The sequence below is a fragment of the Pinus tabuliformis genome, chromosome 1_1 (assembly GCF_031772625.1).
Source record: "Pinus tabuliformis cultivar Carrire ecotype Pingquan chromosome 1_1, CPIR1, whole genome shotgun sequence".
In the NCBI taxonomy this organism is placed as follows: domain Eukaryota; kingdom Viridiplantae; phylum Streptophyta; class Pinopsida; order Pinales; family Pinaceae; genus Pinus; species Pinus tabuliformis.
Window position 1 is genome coordinate 602,888,738 of NC_142297.1, and position 26,794 is coordinate 602,915,531.

The 26,794-nt window shown below is 38.3% G+C and overlaps 1 long non-coding RNA gene and 1 pseudogene across 1 annotated transcript; both read right to left on the bottom strand.

Moving 5' to 3' along the window:
- On the bottom strand, nt 1–26,724 carry LOC149214717 (uncharacterized). The gene is made up of 2 exons (XR_016250951.1): nt 26,365–26,724; nt 1–428 (listed from the first exon to the last, which is right to left on the bottom strand). It is a non-coding gene; the product is annotated as an uncharacterized LOC149214717 (long non-coding RNA).
- Nucleotides 15,598–16,337, bottom strand: LOC149214718 (coatomer subunit alpha-3 pseudogene; annotated as a pseudogene).
- Nucleotides 26,725–26,794: the final 70 nt, after the last annotated feature.

Consider the following 26,794-nt stretch of genomic DNA (forward strand, 5'->3'; position numbering starts at 1 on the left):
TTGAAAAGTATGCTTTGTTGTATCATTAGCAATACATTTGATTCTTTATAATTATCTCCATATTGGGACCACACATCAGTCAACTTTTTCTCATAAAATTGTCTTGTTCTCCATGCTTCCAATTTTGTTTGCAAATAACAATGAGACTTGTCCCATGCAGATTTAAAGTACTCTATATCAATATTTGACTTTTCAAGTACTTTTCGGATGTACTTGTCAGTGACATTAATGTCCATATTGTGACATCATAATTTTTTAAGCAACATTTTAATATTTATGGCCCTTAAAAAATAAGACCTACCACCAAACTATCAATCTAGTTCTCTTTGAATATGAAAATTGTGTTCATCTTTGGTGTATGATTTGAAGAATACTCCTTCCATTTCAAATATCAACATCTTTTGACTTCTAGTAATGCCCATCTGCATCTGCACTGCAACCACATGTATGATATTAAAATATCTACACTTCATTGCTTAAGGACATAAACACCTACCAAATTAAAAATGATGTTAATATTTATTATGAATTGTTTCCATTTATATGCAAAGGGAATTAATTTTACGAGTTAATAGTAATCAAAAATACAAATACAATGGCCCCATTAAAATGAACAAACTAATGATATGTTTAATTTATATATACAACCTAGTACCTTTATTTAATTTGTATGAAATACAATTCTTCTAAGAAAGCGTTGACCCACCATTAAAATCATTGATTTTAATACTTATGAGGATTTCTTTAATTGCAATTGAAAAATATAATTACAACGGTCTAGTGCAAGTAAACAAACTAATTATATATTAACTTCCACATACAATATAATACAATTTTTAAATTTCAAACCTAATTAATTATATGCTAATTTCTAGAGTCTCTACCTTAGTTGCTTTTGGTGCTTCTTTTAGTACAAATTGTATGTTTATTGTTGGTGCTACGTAGAACCTAATATAGTTTTTCAACTTATATGGAATAAAAAAAGTTATAAGAATGCAATGGGTCATCCTTCACATTACTAATTTCTAAGAGGTATAATGATAACTTAAACCATGATTGAAACAAATAATTGTAATGATCTAATTCAAACAAATAGACCAGTTATCTATTAATTTTTACATATAATGTAATCCATTGTAAAAATTTCTATAGCATGGGAAATTTTGATATGAAAAAATTAAATGACCATTCAAATCAATAATTGTTATCAACACAATATCTCACCAAAAATAAATAAAATAGAAATATTTTATTTTTAGTAATGACAAACCAAATCAACAATTATTTTATTAGTGTTGTGAAATAAAAGCAATAATTCATGATGTCATATATATAATAGCATGAAATAGACATCGCTCATCTTAAGGTACTTCTAAATGCAATTCGTGGCTATGTATTCGGTCTTGGTGGTGCTTATAACATCTGACTTACGTTTCCTGCTCATCCATGATATCGAAGCAGAACCCAAAAAGAACCAACACTGAGAAGTGCTCTAATGATCCTCCACACTGGGTGCCCAGTTAGCATTCGAATAATCATGCAGCGTCATATTTCCAACAGTGTATCTCAATCCATGAGAGATTGTGCCCCAAAGATATCTCAGAAGATTCTTGGCACCAATCCAGTGAGGCTCAACCAAATATGAGCTCACCATGCTAACTGCAAAACATATATCCGAACGGAAGTTCACCAAGAACATCAATGCAAATGAGTTTATGAAACTCAGAGCCATTTCCCAAATCTGGTCCGGCATCACCACCATATAACTTCTGAAAGTTAAGATCCTCGAGGTAGTCACGGGCTTGCAGTTTACCATTCCATATCCGGAATCCAACTCCCTCTTACTTCTGCAAGTGAGAGGGTCTGCACCTGTCAGAAATAGGTTGTTCTCAGAAGGCGCCGGTATGAGAGGTCTATCATCCACAACCTTCAAACAATGGTTTGGATCGCCTTCACTCTTAGTGAATCTCAGCTTCATCTGACAGCTATCAATCCTCTCATATCAAACCTGGGGTGATTTGCTTCAAGCCATAGAGGGCTTTCTTCCACCTACACACATGAGATTCCTGGTCATGAATCTCAAACCTCCTCGGGTTGTTCCAAACCTGTGGACCTGCTACATGAGGGAAATGGTCCCCTTGTGAGATTTTCCTTCGGTACATCTCAGACATGTACCTTCATGCTCCTTTTGAATTCAGGCATCCCTGTCATCATCTGACTCATAGACCTCTGGTGCTATGTGTCAACTGACATGGTCCCCAATGGACTTTCTGCAATTTGATAGAAATTGCCAACCCTGAACCCACGAGTAAAAGCATCCTTGAAAATTCTATTTTCAAACACATACCTTTCCATCGATGAATGCCACGCAGAAACCTTGCACTTCCATTGCCAAAATGGACACCAGGTTCTTCTTGCGATCAGGTACATAAAAGAAATTATGTAAATGAATCGAGTTACCCTCATTCAATTGAGGGGTAACACCCTTTCCGGGATAGGCGACATCAGCTCCAAGTATAATCCCATGAATGTTTCCATCTATACCAAATTAGAGAGAGAGCAACCTTCTATCCGATGGAGTGCCTTGAAGCACCACAATCAATAAGCTAGATTCCCAAAGAATCTGAAGGAGAGGGCCAATACAAGATAACACTTCTTTATCTTATCATAAACAACATTTGATTCTTCATACCTGGGGTTCCTTGGTTTCTCTAAAGAGTCGGTTGTGTCCTGTCATTCCTTTGATCATTGAAGATGTCCCTGGAATGATTGTTATCATCATCAAGTGATGTGTCCCTGCCAGTCGAACACTCCTTTGCATAATGGTCGAACTTATTTCAACCAAGGCATCTACCTTTCCTTCCACCCTTAGATTCGGACTTCCCATTGAAGTGATCTTCAGGTAGGCCATCAGAAACTTCCGCTGCGCCATTTTGATAATATTCTTTGCTTCGACTTCACCCTTGGTGAATTAGAAGAGGGATGAGGAATCCATTGATCATTTTGTCATTTCCCAGCTGTCTTTGGTGGTTGCTCTTTCACTCTTGCTTGGGCTTTGTCTTCATCTCAGCTCTGATACCATGTTAAGTTTTGGGTATGTTCTATTCTAGAGCAATTTATTTCAATTTTCACAGTTAGCTCAATATTTTTTCCAAATTAGCAATCACATCAGCATTAAAGTAAACTACAGATAGAACATAAATATAAATCGCAGAAGACAAGCCAAGACAAGAGGACACAAGATGTGGCGCTAGCCAGGGACAAACCCCAATGTGGGGAAACCCTTGATCAATTCTTCTTATATGTTCTTCAATAGTTCAGCAGAGAGAGAGAGACAGAGAGATAGTACATATACAACTGAAGTCAACACTTTGACTTATCTAAATGAGAGCATAGATCATCTCTAAGAAGATGATGCATGAGATCAGTTGAAGACATACTGCTTCAACTGATTCTCCAAGGTGACTCCTTCACCTATCATCGTGTTGCATCTCGTCATCATGCTGCACCTCACCGTGTTGCACCATGCTGCACCCATCATCACAATGCTGGACCTCATGACTGCTGCACTTAATGTTGTATTGTTGTCCCATGTGTCATAGTTGAACCATGTTGTCCATGTTTGTTGTCCCATTGCTTGCTTGTTGTCCCTTGCATGCTTGGTGTACTTGTTGCTAAGTACCATACAGTGGTCCCAATGTTAGTTTGATGTCCCTTACATGTTGATGTACCATTGCATGCTTGGTGTACTTGTTGCTAAATACCATACAGTTGTCCCAATGTTAGTTTGTTGTCCCTTGCATGCTTCTGTACCATTGCATGCTTGGTGTACTTGCTACTAAGTACCATACAACTGTCCCAATGTTAGTTTGTTGTCCCTTGCATGCTATTGTACCAATGTGCTATACTTGCAGCACCATGAACTTGCTACATCATACTGTTGCACCTCACCATTGTGTTGCCCCTCATTATGCTATGATACACTTCGTCACTATAACCATCATGCTGCAACATTCATCATCATGTTGCTGCAATATATCATCATCATGCTGCTTCAATGTATCATCATCACTGTTTTGGGGCTTTTCTATTCGCTGCATTACTGGACTGGTTAGGGCATTCTAACAGCAGTCCTAACAGCCTTCAAAATGTGGCCAGAATAGCCCTCCACAACTGCATCTGCCTTTCTAAGAGGGGAGGAAAGCCTTGGCTGCAATGCTCGACTGTTCCAACCCCTATTCCATCCTTCGGCCTCCTCTTATCTATTGTGGCTTGCTACAGCAAGTTGTCCCTTAGTTGCGGCAGCCCTTCTAGGGGATATTCCTTCACCTAACCACCCCAAAACAATCCCCCTGCCTCTCAACCTCAAGATGTGGGTTGCGGCCTTCTTCAACAGCTCCTCGGCCTCCTGGAATATCCTCCTAACTCCTCATTGTTCTCTTCTAGACTTTTTGCGGCTAGGGTAGATCCATACCACCCTTAGGGCAGCGTATAGGCTTCTTCATAGGCTACGTTAGGGCTTCTCCATAGGGCAGCGTTAGGGCTTCTCAATAGGGCAGCGTTAGGGCTTCTCCATAGGGCAGTGTTATTCCTTAGGATCTCTCCTCCTACTAAAACCCAAAGACAAGTAGAGAGGAAGAGATCCCAAGTGTGTGTAGAAATGACTTGAAGGCCACCTCTATTTATACTAAAACGTTGGGCACAAGTGGGGTTTATTTGGTTGTTCGCTGATCTTGACGAATTGTCCCATAACACAAATAAATTCAGATCTCCATGAATACTTATCGGAATCGGATGATCTTTAGATCAAACCTACACCTCTCGATGAGAGAGATCCAAGAAAAATATCAACTACCATTAATAAGATGACCCACGTGGAGTTTAGCCCTAGTTTCCAATTTTAACAGCATAAAAACAAACACATAGAAACATTATAGGGTGAAATAAATCTAGCATGTGTTAGAATTACGTTCAGCAAAAATACAAACATGTTTCCAACGACAATATTGCAAAGAAAATTAAATGTATCACATGCTAGATTTATTTTTAGTTCAGACAAAAGCACATTGCCAATAACAACATTAGAAGGGGAAAGAAATTTAAGCATAAGGGAAAAAAAAAAACTCATATCAACATTGGTAGGTGAAAGAAATCTAACATGTGCTAGAAAGTAATAACAACATTAGAAGGGGAAAGAAATTTAAGCATAAGAAAAAAAAGAAAAACTCATATCAACATTGGTAGGTGAAAGAAATGCTAGATTTACTTCTAGCACAAACACAAATATGTTGTCAACAACAACATTACAGCAAGGTAAAAGAAACTCTAGCACATGTTATATTTCCTTCTAGCACAAACATAAGTAAACAACATTATTGTATGGCTAAAGAAACCTAATACATGTTGGATTTACTTCTAGCACAAACACAAGCATATTACCAATAACATCATTGTAAGGAAAAAGGAATCTAGCACCCACAAGATTTTCTTCTAGCACAAACAAAAACACATTGCGAATAACATTGTAAGCTAAAAGAAATCTAATGTGTGTTATATTTCATTCTATCATAAACACAAGCACATAACAACATTGCAAGGTGTCAGAAATCTAGTATGTGTTAGATTTACTTCTATCACAAGCACAAGTATATTGTCAACAACAACACTGCAAGAAAAAAAGAAATCTATTACATGCTAAATTTCCTTCTAGCATAAACATAAACACATTGCAAAATAAAAACAATGCAAGGCATTTGATTTCCTTCTAGCATAGACAGAAACACATTGCAAAATAAAAACAATGCAAGGCATTTGATTTCCTTCTAGCACAAATAACTATATTGTCAAAAATAATATTGCATTGTGAAAAAAATATAACACGTACTAGATTTCCTTCTAGTACAATTTCACAAACATATTGCCAACAACAACATTACCAAACAAAACAAATCTAACACATGCTAAATTTCCTCCTATCAAAAACACAAGCACGTTGCAAATAACAACATTACAAGATGAAAGAAATATAATGCATAGTATATTTCCTTCTAATGCAAACATAATCACATAACAACATTGTAGGGTGAGGAAAATTTAGTCTGCATTATATTTACTTCTAAAACAAGCATATAAATATTTCCAATGACAACATTACAAGACAAAACAAATCTAGCAGAAGCTAGATTTCCTTTTAGCCCAAACAAAAACATGTTAGCAATAACAACATTGCAAGGTAAAAGAAAATCTATCTAACATGTGTTAAATTTCCTGTTAGCACAAACACAAGTACATAGCAACAATGTAGAGTGAGAAATCTAGCAAGTGCTAGATTTATGTCTACCACAAATACAAGCACGTTGCCAACAACAACATTATAGAGTATAAGAAATATAGCCTGTGCTAAAAAAAAATTCCAACACAAACACAAGCACATTTCAATTTGAAAGAAATCTAACGCACGTTATATTTCCTTCTAGCACAAACACAAGCACATAACAACATTGTAGGACTAAAGAAGTCTAGTGCATGCTAGATTCATTTCCATCACAAACACAAGTAGATTGCAAGCTGAAGGAAACAAAACACATGCTAGATTCCTTCTAGCCATTGTTTTAAAAAACGACCAAGTCGACTCCGACTCGGCCAAGTCAGAGCGAGCCAATGCTCGCCGGGTCAGCTCGGCGGCCGAAACGGAATGGCTAGTCGGGTTGTTATCGAGCCAGTCATTGACTCAGTCAGCTCGATAACAACTCGGTCGACTCGGTAATGACTCGGCTGGCTCGATAACAACTTGGTCGGCTAGCCTCTTTGACAAAAATCCTAAAGCACATTTGTCAAAAGTTGTTCCGCCTCCTACATATCAATGGTTGGGTTGTTATTTATTGCATATTTATAGCCCTAAAGTAATCTATCGTTGTGAGAAAGTTTTGAAAATTACAAGGCTGAAGTATGGTTATCCTAGTGGCATGAATTAGAAAACTGAAACAATGCATTGAGCCATACAATGTTTTTAAAAAGGCAAACGTTCTGGCAATGGACTAATAAATACATATTTACCTCTAATTGCTCTGAAGCTTGACCAAAATTAAATCAAGGGTTTTGAGACTTCAGTAGGGGCAGAGAATTGGTATTATTGTTGTTGTAGTCCAGTGATTGTCCTTAGGCTGAGGCAGAAAAGAATCCTGGCAGTGGTGGCTAAGTATGAACTTTGTATTGGATAGTGCACTGGGTGCCATTTTGATATAATGGATATATTCATGAGCCTACTTTGATCATATGTTGTCTTCTCTCTATATTCTAAAGCTTTGTGTTTGGAAACATGAATGAAAATATTTAAAATTATGTTTTTTATAAAAAAAATATATATTTAATGTATTTTTTACAACTACCGAGTCATTGAAATCAAACCGGTTGAGTCGATACCGAGTCAGAGTCGAAGTCGGAGCTAACCCTCGACCGTTTCTGAACTGGAGTCGGAGTTTTAAAACATTGCTTCTAGCACAAGCAACCATATTTCCAAAAACATTGCATTGTGAAATAAATCTAGTGCATGCAAAATTTCCTTCTAGCCCAAAGATAAGCACATCGCCAATAACAACATTGCAAGGTGAAAAAAATCAATGTGTTTTAGATTTTCTTCTAGTATAAACACATGCAGACACAAACATTGTAAGGTGAAATAATTCTAGCTCGCGTTAGATTTACTTCTAATACAAACACAACCATGTTGACAACAACAACATTACATGGCAAGGAAACCTAGCGCATGCTAGATTTCTTTCTAGCACAAACACAAGCACATTACCGTATGAAAGAAATATAACCCGTGCTAGATTTCCTTCTAACACAAACACAAGAACATAACAACATTGTAGGGTTAAAGAAATATAACACACACTAAATTTACTTCTAGCACAAACTGAAACATATTGCCAATAACAATATTGCAATAAAAGAAATCTAGCGTGTGCTAAATTTCCTTCTAACACAATCACATGCAAAATTCCAATAACAACATTGCAAGGTCAAAGAATTCTAGCATATTTCCTTCTAGCACAAACAACCAAATTTCCAACCACAACATTGCATTGTGAGAGAAATCTAGTGCATGCTAAATTTCCTTATAGCTCAAACACAAGCACATAAAAACAATGTAAGTTGAAAAAAATCTAACATGTGTTATATTTACATTTAGCAAAAACACAAGCCTATTGCCAACAACAACATTATCAAGCAAAAGAAAGCTAACATATGCTAGATTTCATTCTATCATACACAAGTGTATTGCTAATAACAACATTGTAAGATGAAAGAAATCTAACGAATGTTAGATTTTCTTTAGCACAAATAAGCACATAACAACTTTAACCCTTAGTAGCTCCCACACACATACTTTTATTTGCATATTTGTTTTTTGACACCTAACACCCCTCAAGTCATTTCATGGACTTTTTTGAGAAGCCAATGCACTTTTATCATAATTATTAAGTTATATGAAACCCACTTTGTATGCACATGGGGTCTTACCCCCCATACTCTTTTCATCTTATTTGGTCTGCAGTGCTAATGTGTTTATTAGTGTGCATGAAATATCATATTTGCAACACCAGAATTTTTAGCCTCAAAACATATAAAAGCATATGCACATTGATACTCTGGTCCCAAAACATATACACATAAATACACATGGGCATGATACCCCCACTAGCCTAATCTTTGCATGTACATGTTATTTACAATTGAGGGGTTGGAATTGGGGTGTTAGAAAAATCATCCAACATAGACAAAATTTTAGAACCTAAAATACACTAGAGGATGTGTTCCACGGTTGGAACAAGGTAGTTATATTTATCTAATGCTTTATTGATATTTTTGAAATCAATGAAAATATCGATTTCTCCATTCTTATTCCTAGCAGGTACCATATTGGATACCCATAGGGAATGATGAATGATAAAAAAAAATTTTCCTCTTATATTCATTTTCATTTGTTATTATATTGTTGAATACATATCTAGGAATGTTTGTTGAATAGGATTATATATTTCTTGAATGCTATCACATCCTGAATGATTTTAGTGTCATGGGTTTTTGAATCAGTGTAATTCTACGAGAAAAAAGTCTTTATAATCCTTAAGGAAATGAAAAAATGTAGCCCTCTCAATAGGCACGTATCCAATACCTAGATTAATATTTTGTGGGTATTATTTGTTACAGAGATTTGAACCACATATTTAAGAAATAAGTTCTCACTCTTTGGTTTTGCATCTAGAGGCAATGTATTAATTTATTGATCGCAATGTCAATTTTCATCAATGGTTGATCCCCTAAAAGTATCTCCCTATGTGAGGAATTCTAAAATAGGGGCATCATCAGCAAAAAATATCTAGTTTGTAATATTGTTTGGTATAGAAGGTCTGGAAAATTGTTCATTAGAAAACATGTCCATAGAAAAGTTTCCCAATGGTATAAATATAGGAGTTGTGTTCGAAAGTTAATTTGCATTTGCATTTTGAATTTAATGTACATAATTAATATTGAATGTTTCAAAATTAGAAATAATAAACCATGCCTCATCTCTATAATTCCTAAGGTGATTAAAATACAATGAACCGAATTTCCTAAATGTTTGATAACTATTTCTAAATCCTTATTAGTTGGAGCTATTTAACATCCAAATCTATCACTTTTTTAAGGCATTGTATCAAAGCCTCATACTTAGTGACATTATTTGTGCATGGGAAATACAAGCGACAAGACATCAAATATTTGTATCCTTTAAGATCTCTACGAGTGCATCTAGACCTTGCTCATGAACTCAACTTAGAGCCATCAAAAAATAAAAACCATACATTTTAATTTACATCTAAATTTAGTAATTTTAAAAATAACTTTGTACATGTTCTTACATAATTACGCTGATAGGCGTTCTCTTTGTTGGCTTGGGGTGGGCAAACATTGTTCACCCCTGGCCAATGGGAAAGATTAAATTTCGCCCTTCTAACCAATGGAAATTTTCCATTTGTCCAAATTGCTTTCGGTATGTTTTCTCATACCTGCGTGTTTCTACAGCACTTTATGGCATCCTCCGCCCTGTTTTGAAACCTTCTACTCCTCTCTAGCAAGTTGTACCTGTTAATTTTAGGTATGTTCTATGCTGAGAGCAAATTTACTTCAATTTTCCATATTAGCTCAATATCAATTCCAGATTAGCAATCACATTTAGCATGATAGTAAAATGCAGATATAACATAAACATAAATCACAGAAAACAAGCCAAGACAAGAGGACACAAGATGTGGCGCCATCCAGGGACAAACCCCAATGTGGGGAAACCCTTGATCAATTCTTCTTATGTTCTTCAATAGTTCAGCAGAGATCTTCACTAAGAAGATAACACATGAGGTAGCTGATTTAAACTCAAGTGAAGGCATACTGCTTCAATTGATTCTCCAAGGTGATTCCATCACCATGCTGCACCCATCACAGTGTTGCACCCATCACTGTGCTGCACCCATCACTGAGTTGTTCTGATCACTGAGTTGCACCCATCACTATGTTGCACTCATCATACTACATGCAATCATCATTGCGTTGCACCCATCATGTCGCACTTCATCATCACTATGTTGCACTATGTTGCACCATTCATCATCATTATGTTGCACCATTGTCATGCTGCACTATGTTGCACCATTCATCATCATTATGCTGCACCATTCATCATCATTATGCTGCACCATTCATCATCACTATGTTGCACCCATCATGCTGCACTTCATCATCACTACGCTGCACCATTCATGTTGCACGATGTTGTACCATTCATGTTGCACTTTCATCAATATTGTCATGGAACAGCCTTACCTGCTTGCTATGGCTTGCAGCCTAGCAAAGCAGCTAGCTACCAAGTTCTTAAATGGCAACGATACCCTCAGACTTCTAATATAGAGACAGTTGCCCCCAACTTACCTATGCCTTAGAACAATTGTAATTAACATTGTCGCTGCTAGGCTTCCTTTGCAATGTTAGCTGTATTTGTGACAACGAATTAAGTCTTCTTCAGGCCTGAGATTAGGGCCTCTTCTAGGCCTCCTTCCTGCGGCTTAGGGCAGCGTATGAGTAGCATATAGAAGGCTAAGTATATGCATCCTCCTTGACTGCGGCCATAGTGTTTAGGGCACTCAAGGACAACGTTAGGGTGACTGTGTATTCCCTACAATTAGGTCAGCTTATAGATCTCAATTCAGTGGATAGAGTCTCCATTATGACAGCGGACATTAGGAGTTGTTCAGACATCAGATTAAGGCTCTCTTTTACTGCGTTTTGAGGGTCTCTTGTAACAACAAATTGTGACCAGCGGCTAGGGCATTTAGGCTTATCCTTAAGTTGAGTGTAAGCCTCTTTTATGAGGGCTTACACTTCACTGCCCTCCTTGACATCGTTATGTGTGCAGCTAGGGCTCAGGGCTTTAGGGCAGCGTTAAAAGCCTATCTTCATAACTGTGTTAGGCCTTCATCTCCATGCCAGCGTTAGGAGCTAGGGAATCTTCTCTTACGGCAACATATTCTCTTAGGAACTCTTCCTTCCACTAAAACCCAAACAAGTGGGGAGGAAGAGATCACAAGAGGTGTGAGTGTGTGTCTCAAATGACTTGCAAACCTCTTCTATTTATAGTAAAACGTTGAAGATAGATGGGGTAATTTGGTTGTTCGCCGACCTTGACGAATTGTCACATAACACAATTAAATTCATATCTCCATGAATACATGTTGGAATCAGATGATTTTTAGATCAATCCTACACCTCTCGACGAGAGGAATCTAGGAAAAATATAAGCTGCCATGAATAAGTAGACCCACATGTAGTTTGGCCCTAGTTGCCAATTTTAACAGTACCCTTCTCCTTGTCGTTGGTCAGTTTATCACCATTCACCATACCATACCTTCGGCATTGAATTATTGCACTGGGCATAGGGTATTAGTTGCAGGTGCCACAGAAAACAACGGAAAATGGATTGTAACCTAATTCTTATCCAAAGGATTCAATATCAGGGTTGGTGTTTGCAATGTGGATAGTGCCAAGAACAGGGTGTTGCTTAACTGAGTGAAGTAATGGGCAATGTTGAAGCTGCCATCTATGCAACGAGGTTACGCTCTTTTTTGGATTTTCTAGCTCCTTTTTTATGCATGCCAGAGTTTACAGCTCTATCATGTTTGCAGCTTTTACCTAACGAAGCGTGGATGTGTAAGAATTGTACAACATTGAAAGACCTAAGTTCCTCTTCTCCCCATTGATTACCTCTGTCTTCACTATTCTAGAGCTCTGACGCAGGCACCAAGCATAAGGTTAAGATTTTTTTCATCATAAGCCTTGGATTCCCAATTTTCCATTACTCTTTTTCAGAATTGCGATTGATAGGTTTAGCAATCTCAGTTTTTGGGTATCTGGGTACTCAACAAACTATTGATTTACTGTGTGAAAAGGAAGTGGGTCTAATCAAGCACGTCTTCTGCAGGATAGAATTTGGGAGGGTTTTCATCGGATTTGGGCACCTGCGGTTGTTTGGCATGCTGGGGAAAATTGCCTCGTTCTTTTCCTTAAGGGCCCAAATACCTCTTTTGTGATACATTTTCGATTGTTTGGCATGCTGGGAAAAACTGCCCCCGTTCTTTTCCTTGAGGGCCCAAATAACCCTTTTGTGATACATTTTCGATCTGGAAAAACGACCTACTCCCCTTATCAGTTCTTTGTTTCTTGAAACCCTCTGCTTCCCATGGTAATCTCTCCTTCTGCTGCTGCAGCAATCTCTTCCTCTGATATCAGCTACAGAAAACGGCTTACTATGAAATGCTACAATTTTACTACTAGTGTTCGGGATTTAAAAAAGGTTTGGTGCACCTAGTTTGGTAATAAAAACATGTGTAGAAAGTAGTGCTTTTTCTTTATACGCCAAGTTTGGTCCCTTGGATCCTAATATAACATGCATTGAGTTTCAAACAACCTTGCCTCCAAAGAAAAAAGAAGACCAAAGAGTCTTAGATGTTGAAGCCCTAAAGGCCTTATAATTTGTTCCTGAGATGAAGCAGTGTTTGGCTGCGAGGTTTAGTTTGAGATTAGGAATGAGGCCACATGGTGTAAGTTTCCTAGGCAACGTGAATACAATATACCCCACTACTAAATTTTCAGCATATAGACAGGTAAATATACAAATAATGCAAATCTAAATTGTGTCATAGCTTTCCTTCCTGCTGTGAGTCAATTGCATTAAAAGATGCCTTGGTTTCAGCAAATAAATGACACCTTTTCAAGTGCGTGTAGCACAAACAGCTGGCTATAGAATTTCCAAGCCTTTCTAGTGTAAAAGTGATGGTTATGTTCTGAACTTAGAATACGCGTGTAAACAAAGATAGAAACCCAAATCTAAAGCCCTATGGCCAACATACAAGTATAGACATGAATACTGTTATGTAGATGCAAACCAATTCTTTTAAGCATTTTGTAAAATAGTTTTCATTCAAACACATAACAACTTCAGAGTTATAAATTTTGAGTCATAATTAAGAGAGGATTGTTATTTCCAGGCATTAAGAAAAATTCACAAATGTTTACTTTGCATCTATAGTCATCATCAAAAGAATAAACCAACTTTGTTGTGCATGTACAAGAAAATTCATTCAGAAATTTCATAAAAATTTAAGTCTCTTGTCCAGCCAATTAGGGCCAGTTTGTACTGGTTAGGTACCAGTCTAGTCAGCAGGCTGGTTCAAAACCATGCCCAGTCCAATGGGGCGATTTGACCAGTTCTGATTCTGACAGGACCTACATATGAAAAAGCATTCAAACAATTGCATTGCTTTCTGATGTTGAATAATGAGACCCTAGTGCCTGTTTCTACTCAGACAAACCACTAGAACACTTGCATGATAAAGATAGGATAAACACCCAGGGGGTTCTATAAAAAATTCTCCAGACCTAAAGCTAAATTACTGGCACTTTTCATTGTCTGAGACTGAGAAAGGGAAGCAAAAACACAGACTGAAATTTCAAATTGTAAACAATGAAAAAACATGGAAAGTTTTACTTCCTGAGAAAGGGAAGCAAAAACACAGACTGAAATTTCAAATTGTAAACAATGAAAAAACATGGAAAGTTTTACTTCTACTGTCACTTCAGTGATCAATAAACAGCCTCCTCCGGTCTCTTAAGAAGACCCTCAAGTCTGTCCAAGACTTGTTAGTGATTGTCCTGCCATATCTCTCAACGTGGCTCTCAAAGGTAGAGAGTGCAATATTGATATGGAAATATGCATGGGTAATGAAATTTCTTGAAATAAAGATGCACATTCAGCACCCAGAAGCATCGGAACCCACAATGGAAAGCTCACATATAGGGCAGATATTTCCTTGTATGACTGGAACAAAGCATGTTGTACAATATGGACAGGACACATCCTTCTGATTGACCATGGTATATAGGTGTAAAATTTGCTGCACCACCAACAAAAGGATTTCTGAAGTCAAAATCATAATTCAATTTTTTGGCATCCTGCAGCTGCCTTTCGCATGCCTGCAGAACTTGTTGTACCTTTGTTGAATGGTTTGCAGGGGTTCACTTTCCAATAGTCATCAAGCAAAGTTAGCTGTTGTACTAAAGCTCCATCCCTTATAACAAACACCCATGGTATTCAGCAAAGCCAACCTCAAATGGAATTTTTGAAGGTTGCTATGACTAAAATAAACTGCAAGCTCTTTCTGTTGAACAGTATCATCCTTAACTTCCTTTCTCTTGCGCTGCAGCTAAAGACCCAGAACACAACTGCAAGCTCACATATAGCACATAGATTTCCCTTTATGATTGGAATAAAGTGTGGTGTACAATGTGGACAGGACACATACTTCTTACCATGGTATAGAGGTGTAAAAGTTGCTCCAAAAACAACAAAAGGATTTCTGAAGTCATAATTCAGTGTTTTTAGCATCCTGCAACTGCCTCCCACATGCCTACAGAACTTGCTGGGCCTTTGTTGCATGGTTTGCAGCGAGCTCATTTGCCAGCAGTTATCAAGCCAAGTTAGTGGCCCTGTGGAGTTCCGTGCAGGGGGGGTGACGGCGTGAACTTGCTACAGCAAGGTGGCTGAGGACTAAAGGAGTAGGCCAAGGCTTTGAAGTCTGCTACAGGAGGACTGAAAGCAGACCATGGCCTACAGGATGTAGCTGAAGAACTGCTTGATGGGCAGATTGCTGATTGAGTGTACAGGGGGCATGCCAGGAGGGCTGCCAAGTCACTAGGAGCAGTCCAAGGTGTCCAAGGAGTTGGTTGTTGGAGCTGCTAAAGGAACAACAATTGTTGCATGTTGGGACTTCAGTTTATACAGAGCTAACAGCTGTAAGTATTGTCTCGTATTTAGCATTTTGTGCAGGGATTGTAAAGGGCCATTATCCCTAGTGAATAGAAAAGAAATTATCACTAGTGTTTTATTTCCAACTGGAATGATGATATGGTGAACACTGAAGACCTTGTTGTTGTAGTTAAATGTACTGAAAAACCAAGCTTTTATGTTTTCGAAAACTTGAATTTCCCTAGCAAACACCATAGCTAAACGGAATCTACATCAATAACTGGAATTGCGTGCAAGATTGTAAGAAATAACCTTAATGCTTCACTAAACTTCCCATCTGCTGTGGCTTTGTAAGCTAACTTCCCATCTGTTGTGGCTTTGTAAGCTAATCTAAGTTTCTCATCTAATTGAAAAAGCTTAAATACCAAAGCTCATGGACCTCTGACATTTGAGCTAGCAGTCTCACTCCAGCCTCCCTCTATTGCTAAGAAGACCACAGTGCAGAAACAAATGTAGGGAGGTATGTATGGCTGCCCATGTAAAGATCCAAAAACAAAGGTTTTAACTTTTAATGGAGTGAAATTCTTAATACCAAGTTGTTGACTTGAGAGCTGCATCACCATATTAATGTTACTAGCAGCTGCATTCTCACCTGCAAGAAAAGATTTTGTGTATCCATATTTGAATTACTGGCATACGTGGTGATGGCGTAACTAATGACATTATGAGTTGTACCTGCAACATTTGCAGCGTAGACATCTGTAGGGAGCTTCAAATCTTCTACATCCCATCCTACCTCATCATCATTGTCTCCTCTCCAACACTACAACCTCACCATTTTGTTTTTCAACTCCAGAAGTGTCAAGGTCTTAACCCCTATTGGCTGCAGCTCCTTCATCCTCTTCTTCATGGACTGCACCCCCTGCATTATCCAACCCACCAGAAGTGTCAAGGTCTTAACCCCTATTGGCTGCAGCTCCTTCATCCTCTTCTTCATGGACTGCAACCCCTGCGTTATGCTACCCACCCCCAAAAAGGCCTTTGGTAACCCTCAATAACAGCCATTCATGATTGCAACAAATTGATGGAGGTACAATAAGTGATGATTTCTTTCCAGATGGCAGAGTGGGCAGATTGCCACCTAACTATTAAGTACAAGCATATCAGCAATCTCTGTAAGCCCATGAACTGCTGCACTCACATATGGGCATTGTGAAACTGACCCATAACATCATTTTATATTTATGCAATCCCCAACATCTTCAAAAACTTATCAATATTGTCCATGACAAGATACAAAATGAAAGCCTTTCAAAATTCTTTAATCTTTGGTAAGCATATTCAACAATGGCAGCATTTCCTTACCAAAGGGCCTCAGTTCCAAGTGTATACCAGTGACCTTAAAATCTCTCTGTTTTGCAGAAGCAACATCAATTTGAATAGTTTCACCCTACACTGCTAAGTTAAATCATGCCTTCTCATCTTTGAAAAAGTGAAGAGCCGCTTCTGGGAAGCCCTTCAGATGCAGCTAAGCAATCACTGCCTGTCCACAAATCAGTTCCTAATCATGCTCATAACATTGTCATACTTCCTTTTTATCAGTGCCAGCTTGAATATATACTCATGCATCAATCTGTATGACATGGTTATTTCCAACTCATTCATGCAATTGACAGAATTCTCAGACACCTTCATTATACATACTTGAACATCAAGTGTTCCAATAAGGCCACAGTTTCTGTTTGGAAGACAACAAAGCACAATTGTCACCCCGAGCACCACTCTTAAGTTTTAACACAAATAATCTTATGTAGAGAACAATGTACAAGCTCCTTGCTTCCAATGATGATTGCATGCTTGCTCAGCAAGGCTACATTTTCCATGTCATCTGACTAAATGTATTTAGCAAATGGAGTATGGAGGTCCCCAGATACAATCCTCTGTTGCAAACCAAGGTTGCTATCTTTTCTTCCTGTATTGTGTCACTCTTCTGTCCCAACACTATCTTCTGGCCCAAGAAGAAGGTTTTATGTTCCTGCACAGAAAATTGTATCCACAGTTACTGGACAACTAGACTTCTTGATCACCTTATTTCTGCGATTTTTATCACTTGGTTATGACTCATGTCAGTGACTGCCGATTGATTGCAAGCAAAAAAGGCAGCAGGTCCTCCAAGTCGTTGTCTTTTCTTCTTGCATTGCGTCACTTCTCCCAAGTCCCAACACTATCCTCTGGCCCAAGAATAAGTTCATATCACCCACCATCAACATCCAAACGTATTAGGACAACATTCTCCATGGGGCTAAACAACAATGATCATCATCCTTGATCCAATTCATGGATCCAGCCCTACTTATCTGTATAAGTTGAGAGTATTTTTGAGTTGCAAATTGATGAGCAAACAAAAAATGGTCATTGTTGCAGTATAGGGTGCCCTCATAAACAACAAAAGCAGATCTTTCTCTTTCTAACTTGAAAACAATCATCCCACGGTCATGCCCAACAGCAAGAAGATTCATATCAAGATGTGCTACAAGGATCTAGAAGCAATCATGGTCTCTACGAAATGTTTGGACACCTCTACAATACTTGGATACATCTCAAACTCAGATACTTTTATCTTCTAAATGTTAACAATAATGTCGTGGCGTGGATGGAACATCACACGAGACATATAGTTCACATGCCCTCTTAAAAGTTAAAATATCCAACTTCCCAAGCTTGGTACCCGAGAACAAAAAACATACTAACTTTTCACAAATGAATTATCTACAAATTTTTCATGTGCCCTCCTAAAGTATTCAACTTCCCAGGCCTTGATCTCTGAGAACAAAACTAACTTTTCACAAACGAATTATCTACAAACTTTTCACATGCCCTCTTAAATTATCCAACTTGCCAGGCCTTGGTATTCGAGAACAAAACAAACTAACTTTTCACAAATGAATTACATGCAAACTGAGATGCTACTCAATAAAAAGGAGTAACAGAAGAAAAAGATAAAAGAAAAAAAAGTTAATATATCTCTAATGAAATAGATATAACTTCACCAAGCAATTGAATCTGCATGCCATTCAATCTGCTTGGTGACCATCTGCTCCTGACACAATCAATGGCAAGCTGGGATGAAAAGCAGCAGCCCAGTTCACTCCATGGTCATGACATTCCAAAACATATTTGACAACAGCATCACCCTCTCCAAAAATATCTGTGTTCATTTGTGTTAACCTTAATATCATCAGCAGACGGTTTTCCTCCTCGGAGCACAAATATCCCATACACAATCAGTCTGATCCAAGGGGCTTCAAATGAACAAATCTTCCTTAGGATGAAAAGAAACACACATTACACAAAAAATGTCGCCAGTAAGGTCAGATACAAGTTCAAGATTGCCAGTTCCATATCGTTTTTGTTTGTTCATCATTGGCACTGACAATCTAAGGATACTCATTGTGGAACTTAACTCTCCGGATATAGGCAGCGGTGCATATTGTAGTTCCATATATTGATCTTAAAGACATTCCCTGTAACATTAACAAGTAAATTGGAGTTATAACAACTTTTCATAATTGTATTTTTGACTGTTATGTCAGATGACTTGCAGTTAATATCATTTACAATCGAAGGCACTACTCTTTAGATGTCCTAAATATACATGCACAATGTCTACATAAGAAGCTACATGGCTGGGAAGCTTCGCTAAACCTACCAATTCTAAAATAACTTTGTTCCTTGGATGGGAGAGGGTGGGATTTTTTCTTGCAGCTCTCCTTTGGCTAAGTGGCTGCACTATGAGAGGCATTTCTAAGCCTGCCAAAATCACCAAGGACTTGTCATCTGGCCCAATCCCCGCCCATTCAGAAGGTTTTAAACTAGGTATACCAGTTTGATTACCTTGCGACCTTTTTCCTTGCGTGTAATTTCTCACCCCACCCTCCATCCGGTAGTGAGACTGAGATATTCCTCATAGCTCCAAACAACAATTGACTCTATTCCTCATAGCTCATGAAGAAGAGCTCCAAACAACAATTGATTCACAAACAGGGAAAGATAACATTTTCTTCCCAACCACCCAAGCTAGACCCAATTGACACCACTACAAAACTTGCCACTAGACGTGTGTAATTTCCAAACATTTTACAATACAGAGCAATTAAAGGTAATCTCCTAGTTGATCCATGAAAATTTTGTCAAAATACATGAGGGACTCACACAACACCAATGTGTTCAAGACCCTCTCCATGTCACCAAGGTGTTAGACACCCACCATTCCAGGATATAAAAATGTATCCATTGAAACCCATATCAATCGTCCAATTGATGGAACTACTGAAAAATGAACCTTGGTGATCAGTTTCAAAGTGCTGCTCAATCTCTGAAATACATAAAAAAAGAGGTCCACATGGACCACAAAACATGCAATAAATATCCAAGCCAGTTGGTTTACCTACAGACACAAACACGGTTAAGCCTTGTGAAAATGTACTCCTCTAACCGACCCATCATGCTCATCAAATCTATCAATGTTCCCATTTGATAATGCCATTGTTAGTGTCAGTCTTTGCAGTCTTCCACCAGTGATCAAATATGCTCTTATAAAGTGGTCTTGGGGTGTCGAAATCAATTTTTTGTCATTTCAATGAGTCTTCATGTAAAATTTGGTCACTAGGTATTAGGTCTAGGATTGTTTTCACTCCTTCCAAAGTTTTCCAAGTACTGGTCCATGTCACCATTCAGCTGAGTGTGCCATCATTCAAAGAGTTGTCATCATTATTTCAGGTTCCAATGGGTCATTTTACACCTTGTTTGTGCTTCAGTTGTGCTTAAGTAAGGCTCATTTCCCTCTCCTAGGGTTTTGAAGGTAATTTTTCTTGGATGGTCAAATCATCAACAAAACTTGTATCCTAATGTTCATACACCTTCCCCTATCCTTAATATACCTTCTTAAACACCTCCCATCACTTATATCCCTCAAATTCATCATTTTCCCACAAAGCCTAGCCTATTGCTACAATTTAACACTTTTCTAGGTTAGGCCTGTGTTTTGCCCTTTTAGACCCCTTCCCCTCACTCAATCTTTGAAATTCTACTTTCCCCTGCTTCCTAACATCCCTTCCTACTTCCCAAAATTCTCAAGAAATTAGAAGCCCTCATCCCCTTCATTTCCCTTCATTTCTACAAATCCCCTGTGCCACACATCGGGATAGGTTTTATTCAAATGATGTTTCTGAGCAAGAAAAGATGAATTTGAAAAAAGTGAGAGAGGTTTTTTCCCATAATAGACTCAAGAAGAAAAACCTCCTTCAGTTTTTACACAGGTCTCATGGTTTGGGAGAAATGTCCAAAACATCATTTGCCTCGGGAGAGTTGCTGCACTTCTGGAGTGACTTTGGGAAAATCAAGATTTCTCCTAGCTAGAGTGACCAAATGACTTTCTTGATGAGTCAAATGATAACTAGACACCGATATCTTTCCATTGAGCTATCATGAGCTCAATTTGGAGTTGAGGAAGACCTCCAAAAGTTGACTGAAACAACACTCTGCATTTTGGCAGCCTCATTCTGCACATTTTGACCAGTCTTGGGAGATTGAGCTTTTGACAGGGCAAATGAGCTCCAAATTAAAAAATTCAAGATTTTCTGGAAAGTAGACTCGACGAGCTTTCCAACGAGCTATCCCACACCCAATTTGGACATCGAGAAGGCACTCAAAAGTTGATTTGAAGTCAGCGCAGTGCGTTTCCTTAAGGCGTTGTGCGTTTGTCCAGGAGAGGCGCTGCACGTTTCCTTAAGGCGCTGCGCACTTGACAAGCAGCCCAATTTTTCACTATTTCTTTGGTTTTTCGCTTTTCACCTATGGAATTTTAATCTTTTCACTAATGTAATGTAAAATCATGATGTAATTAAAGTGTATTTATGTTACCTAGGGTAGATACATTAGATGAAAAGCTTAAATGAGATGAATGAATCAGTTTGCTTCATACTAGGAATGTTTCAGTTTCAGGCTTTCAGCATCCTAGTCTTCAACTGTCTGCTCAACTTTTTGTGCCACTGACTCCTCCTCTCATGGAATTCGACCCCTGAGGCTAGGATTAGTTGTTTGGGGGTCTATATCATGTATTTTCTAGAATTACCCTAGAATTGTTTGTGGTTACCCTAGAATTGCCTCCCTTCAGCCTGAGGTCAATCTAGGTGATAACAGCCATAACTGAATAACCCCATCGTGACGACTGGCCAGGATCCATGGCCTTTTCATATAAAAGCTCAACCCCTTTACCCAGTTACTCTGGCACTCGAATTTGGTCGACATTGCAAATGATCTTCCAGCCTATATACCATAAAAGGGGTTGAATCAGCATACAGAACCAGTACAAACCCTAGACCAAACCCCACATGCAATGTCATGAACGATCCAAACCATTTGCCCCATATTTATGTGGTATTGTAGTGATGCGTTATTATTTCTCCTTAAGATTCTTATTTATAACAAACATTTTGAGGCATTCCCCTCCTTTATGGGGAGAAATTGCTTAATGTGAATTTTATAGATGGCCTTGCTCTCACTACAAAGCTCATTCAGTCGTTTAGTGGAGGGAATGACACAATGTCTTGATATCGTCACTACATCAATAGGCATCATGGTTAATCAAGAAAAGATAGAGGCCTTTATTATTTGGGTAGGAAGACTTTCTAGATTGGCTTGTCAATTAGGGGATTATTGTTTCTTAAGAGAACTTAAGGTTGGGTTCCCTCACTTGCCTTGATAGTTCCTCTTCATAGAAACTTGAGGTAAGTGAATTCAAAGAAACTCTTCAAGTTATGATCATTTATGTGTTATTTATGTTGACAATGCATATGCTGGTAATGCAATCGGCGTTGGTAAGGAAAATTCTGTAGCTCTCTCAATAAAGGAAATCATTTTCCTTTTCTACAAGGAAATCCCTTTACTAGTGAGGGAAGGATATTCCTTTCCTCTAACTCAAGGAATCACCTTGCTAGTATAAAATGAAAGTCCTTTTCTTACAGAAGATTAGAGAAGTATAAATCTCAAAAATAATTAAAAAGTAATTTGAAGAACGAACTTGAGAATTGGTTGAAACATGTTCTTGAGAGGAGATCCTAGAAAGAAGCAAAGTATAGTTAATCATTAAAAAAGAATGACTTCTGGAGACAAAAATGATAACTACCAGTACTACAAAAAATACTTTTGGGGGGGCCATACGCTGCCTCCAAAAGTGGGAATTAGAAGCGGTTTTAGCATTAGTTGCAGTTTTTTAAACCCTCACTCACCCCACCCCCCGAATTAATAAGAAGGACAGGCGAGGATGGGGCGATCAATCGACTGGTTATACAGTCGCCCAAGGATACGCGTGCCTAGACGCAATACCAAATGCGCCCATAGATCCGGCCCCGTGGAAGACAGTATGGGGCAATTCCACGCTGCCAAAAATCGATATCTTTTGCTGGATATTATGCCACAGGAAAATATTAACCGAAGATAAACTTCAGAGGCGCGGTTTCTACGGACCATCCAGGTGCTCGTTGTGCCATGACTCTGAGGAAAGCGCCACGCATCTGATTCTTAATTGCAAATTCTCAATTCAGGTCTGGAGAGAACTGATGGAGTATTGGAACCCCAAATTCGAGCTTCCAGCGACCATATTAGACCTGTTTGCCACCTGGAAAACCTGCTATCCCGGACCCCCTCCCAAAAATAAAGGGATCAAAGCGGCCTGGGCATCACTGCTAAAAATTTGCTGCTGGCAGCTATGGCTTGAGCGCAACAGCAGAATCTTCAGGAATCTCCATCACAATGCCAAGACGGTGGTGGCCAAGGTAAAGACCCAATTAAAAGAATGTTTGGGAGGTCATAAAGATGACTCCAACCTCACCCAGTTAGACAGAGATTGGGGGTCCTCCTTGAACCTGAATTTTCAACAAAATATCAGAAGCATGGCTCCTCCAGAGGAATGGCAAATAAGGGGAAAAGGCAGAGAGGACTTCCAAAACTGGATTCTCAAACAGAGGATGCACTCCCTCTTCTTTGACGGTGCAGCAAAAGGTAACCCGGGCAGCGCTGGAGCAGGGGGAGTAATTAAAAGCATAGATGGTGCAGAGATCCTCCATTTTGCCTGGGGATTAGGAATCAACTCCAGCATCCAAGCTGAAGCATTTGCCCTCTTCCAAGGACTCAAACAGCTTCAGAACCTGGAAATCAAGGAGGCCAATATCCTGGGGGACTCTAAAGTGATCATCAAACTTATGGTGACTAGCTCTATTCCACGAGATTTAAGATTAGCAAGGCTGATCCAAAGAATCAGAGGAATGGCAAAGATGTTCCAAAATCTGAAATTCTATCACGTGCTGAGAGACAACAACAAAGAGGCAGATCTTGAAGCCAATAAAGTTGCTCAGCTATCGGCCGGGACATTGAATAAAGACGGGGAAGAAGCATGGGTTCCAATCCCTTAAAGCATTTCAGAAGATGTTTTTTTGCTTAATTCTAAAGCTGTTTGTATGTATATTTAAACTGGGGCAAATAGGAAATAAAAGCACAATTGCTGATTCCAAATGGAAGCAGACAGCAAGGCTAAAAGAATTTCAGAAGGAAGAATCCAACTGGATAGTGCCCAAACCTATTGTATTCAGAAGACTGGTATTTAGACCAACTCATTAATACAATTCATAACCGTTCTTGTTAAAAAAACATGTTCATAATGATAAACTTTGCAACCTATTTAGTTGAATGTCTAAGATATTGCTCAAGCAACCTACTCCCAACAACTAATTTTACTTTGTTGATCATAACGTGATTATTCTCATTAATTATCACTTCCCAGTTTTCTTTGGCGATTGAACAAATACAAATGAAATACAAGATCATAGCAATCTCAATTTTGGATTTGAACATTTAGAACTCACTCTTTTTGTTTGTTTCTCACCAATTATTCCAAGCAATTAGATTTCTATGCTTAAGTTTTAAATATCCCATAGCTTCCATGAGAGAAAATAGATTTATGTACTGAATTTGCCTATGGATTTTGAAAATTGAAGTTGCCTCCTCTTATTAGGCAACCTAGTCATATGCTTTGTTGACCTCCAAGACAGTAATAATTCCATTAACTACTGATCACATAAATTTTGTTTCTAACCCCATCATCTACCGCATTCTCGACGATTTTGAAAAAGTGATTCTCAAAAGAATCCCCGAGAGGCCCTCAAAATAGACCCAAAAGATCCTCCGTGCACAAAGATCAAGTTGACCTACATGAAGGGGCAAGTCGGCCTAAAGAGAGCAATTTGTACCCCTCACAAGCCTATAAATAAGAAGGAACTCAACCTCATTGTGACTCACCAAAAGAAAGTTCGATCTTCTCAAGATAGAAGCTGGTAAAAGGACAAAAAGGAAGGCGAAGAACTAGATCTAAGTTTTTGGGCCTCTCTCTCTCGTGTTAGGGTTTCTACATTTGATGGGCAAAAGAATTTGTTGGGGAAGTCGAAGTTGCAGAAGAATTTGTTGGGCAAGTCAAAGTTGCAGAAGAGTTTGCTGGGCATATCGAAATTGCAGAAGAATGTGTTGGGCAGGTCAAAGTTCTAGAAAAATCTGGTGGGCAAGTCGAAATTGCAGAAGTTGCTGGAATCTTGTCATTTTCCCTATTTCATGCAGTTTCATAAAAAGTCTACCCCGAGTTTTTGGCACTTTCTGGACTGTTACCCTACCCATTTATAGAAATTCATTGCTTAACATTTCCTAATTCTGATTTCCTTCAATTCTTTGATTATTTTGATTTTGACTTATTTGGGGTATAGTGATGGGATTTTTAACTTTCACATTAACAGTAAACCCTTAAAAATAATCCAAATCCTGTTACAATCCTTCATGCTAGTTTATCATTTGGTTTCTCATTATTTTGTTGCTAAGATGGAACACTTGAAGAAAGAAACTAACAATCAATTCCTTGGTGAGGAGCATACAATGATCTCTTTGATTTCAGTGGGAACAAGTGTCAAATAATACACAAACTCCTCAACATTTTTGCTATAAGATAAGTGTTGACGAATGTACAGGAATGTATCAAAATAACTAACAGCACAGTTAAAACCTCAAATTCGTTTACAACCCTTTGGAAACAAAATGTTGTTCAGAAATGCATCTGGATAACTAGCAACAGAAGGTAAAACATAATGTATTTTTGATAGCCCTCTGGATAACAAAAAGCTAAAACCTACTATATTTTTGGCAACCCTTCAAAGTTTGGACCATACTGATCCTACCAGCCATTCATGTCTTGATAACGCTCTTAAGCCACTTTGGAAATGAAACAGAAGAAACCCCTGCTAAAACTGAAAATACAAACTTAATAAAAAATTCGCAAACGCTAGTTATGGTCGTTTTATACTTGAAGGAAATTTTAGGATTATTTCAAATAGTGTCATTTGAATTAGTAAAATGAGATAGGTTTCCTATAAGAAACCATCCATTTTGCATGATGTTATGTAATTTTCGTCTTAATTCCCGCAAATTTTATTATTCTCTTAAAATAGCTCCCAAGGTTCTTTAAGAAAATCATTACCCTTGAAGTCGTTCCCCGAGGTTCTTTAAGAAAATTATTTACCCTTGCAAACCCCCAAGTTCAGGGGCCGGTTGCCAAGTTATTCAATCTAATTAAAGTACCACTACAAAATGGCAGTTAAGCGACCCTATCTACTCAACGTGGAAACTTATTCTTCGTCATGAGGTTGCATACAGAACTACATTGTCATTGTCGAAGCTTAAAATAAACCAAAGAACTGCAAACCCTAAATTTATCAGACCCTGATGATTTTAATGAGACCTCCGAAAAAAACCCATGGAAAACCACAGTCTATTCCTTAATGGTCTTTTTACTTAAAAAATAAAATTGAAAACCCAATACATTGTTCGATGACTAAAATGTATAGCCAGAAATGGCTGACTTAAGACAACTTCATTAAAATTATTGGGTATGAAACCTCAAACTAAGAAGAAAACATGAAGATACGAACCTCGCGTCTAGAGAAATATTTTGGAGCAGAAGGATAGTGGGCAGAGTGGAGTGCATGTCTCTGAACCTATCTCGCTCCCTGTATTGATCGCACTCCCTGCAATCCTCGTAACATCTTTGATGAGGAGGGCTTCGGCTCCCCCTGGGATGTCGCTTCTGCTGCGTCTCCGGTTTCCTCCCATTTCGCCCCCTGCGGAACTGTTTGATACGAATCAAATGTGAGAGAATCTATGAACAAGTATTTAGACAGATAGCTTTGCTCTGTCGCTTGTTGTGGCTATCTAGCGGATGTAAGCAAGTATTGTAACAGTCCTCGGCTTCGCAAATGGAGAGAGGGCAAAGGAATGAACGTGTGTGGGATAATGGGTTATCTCAATTCTTTAACTCATATTAAATTGATATAAATTAAGATTATACATAAATCATTTATA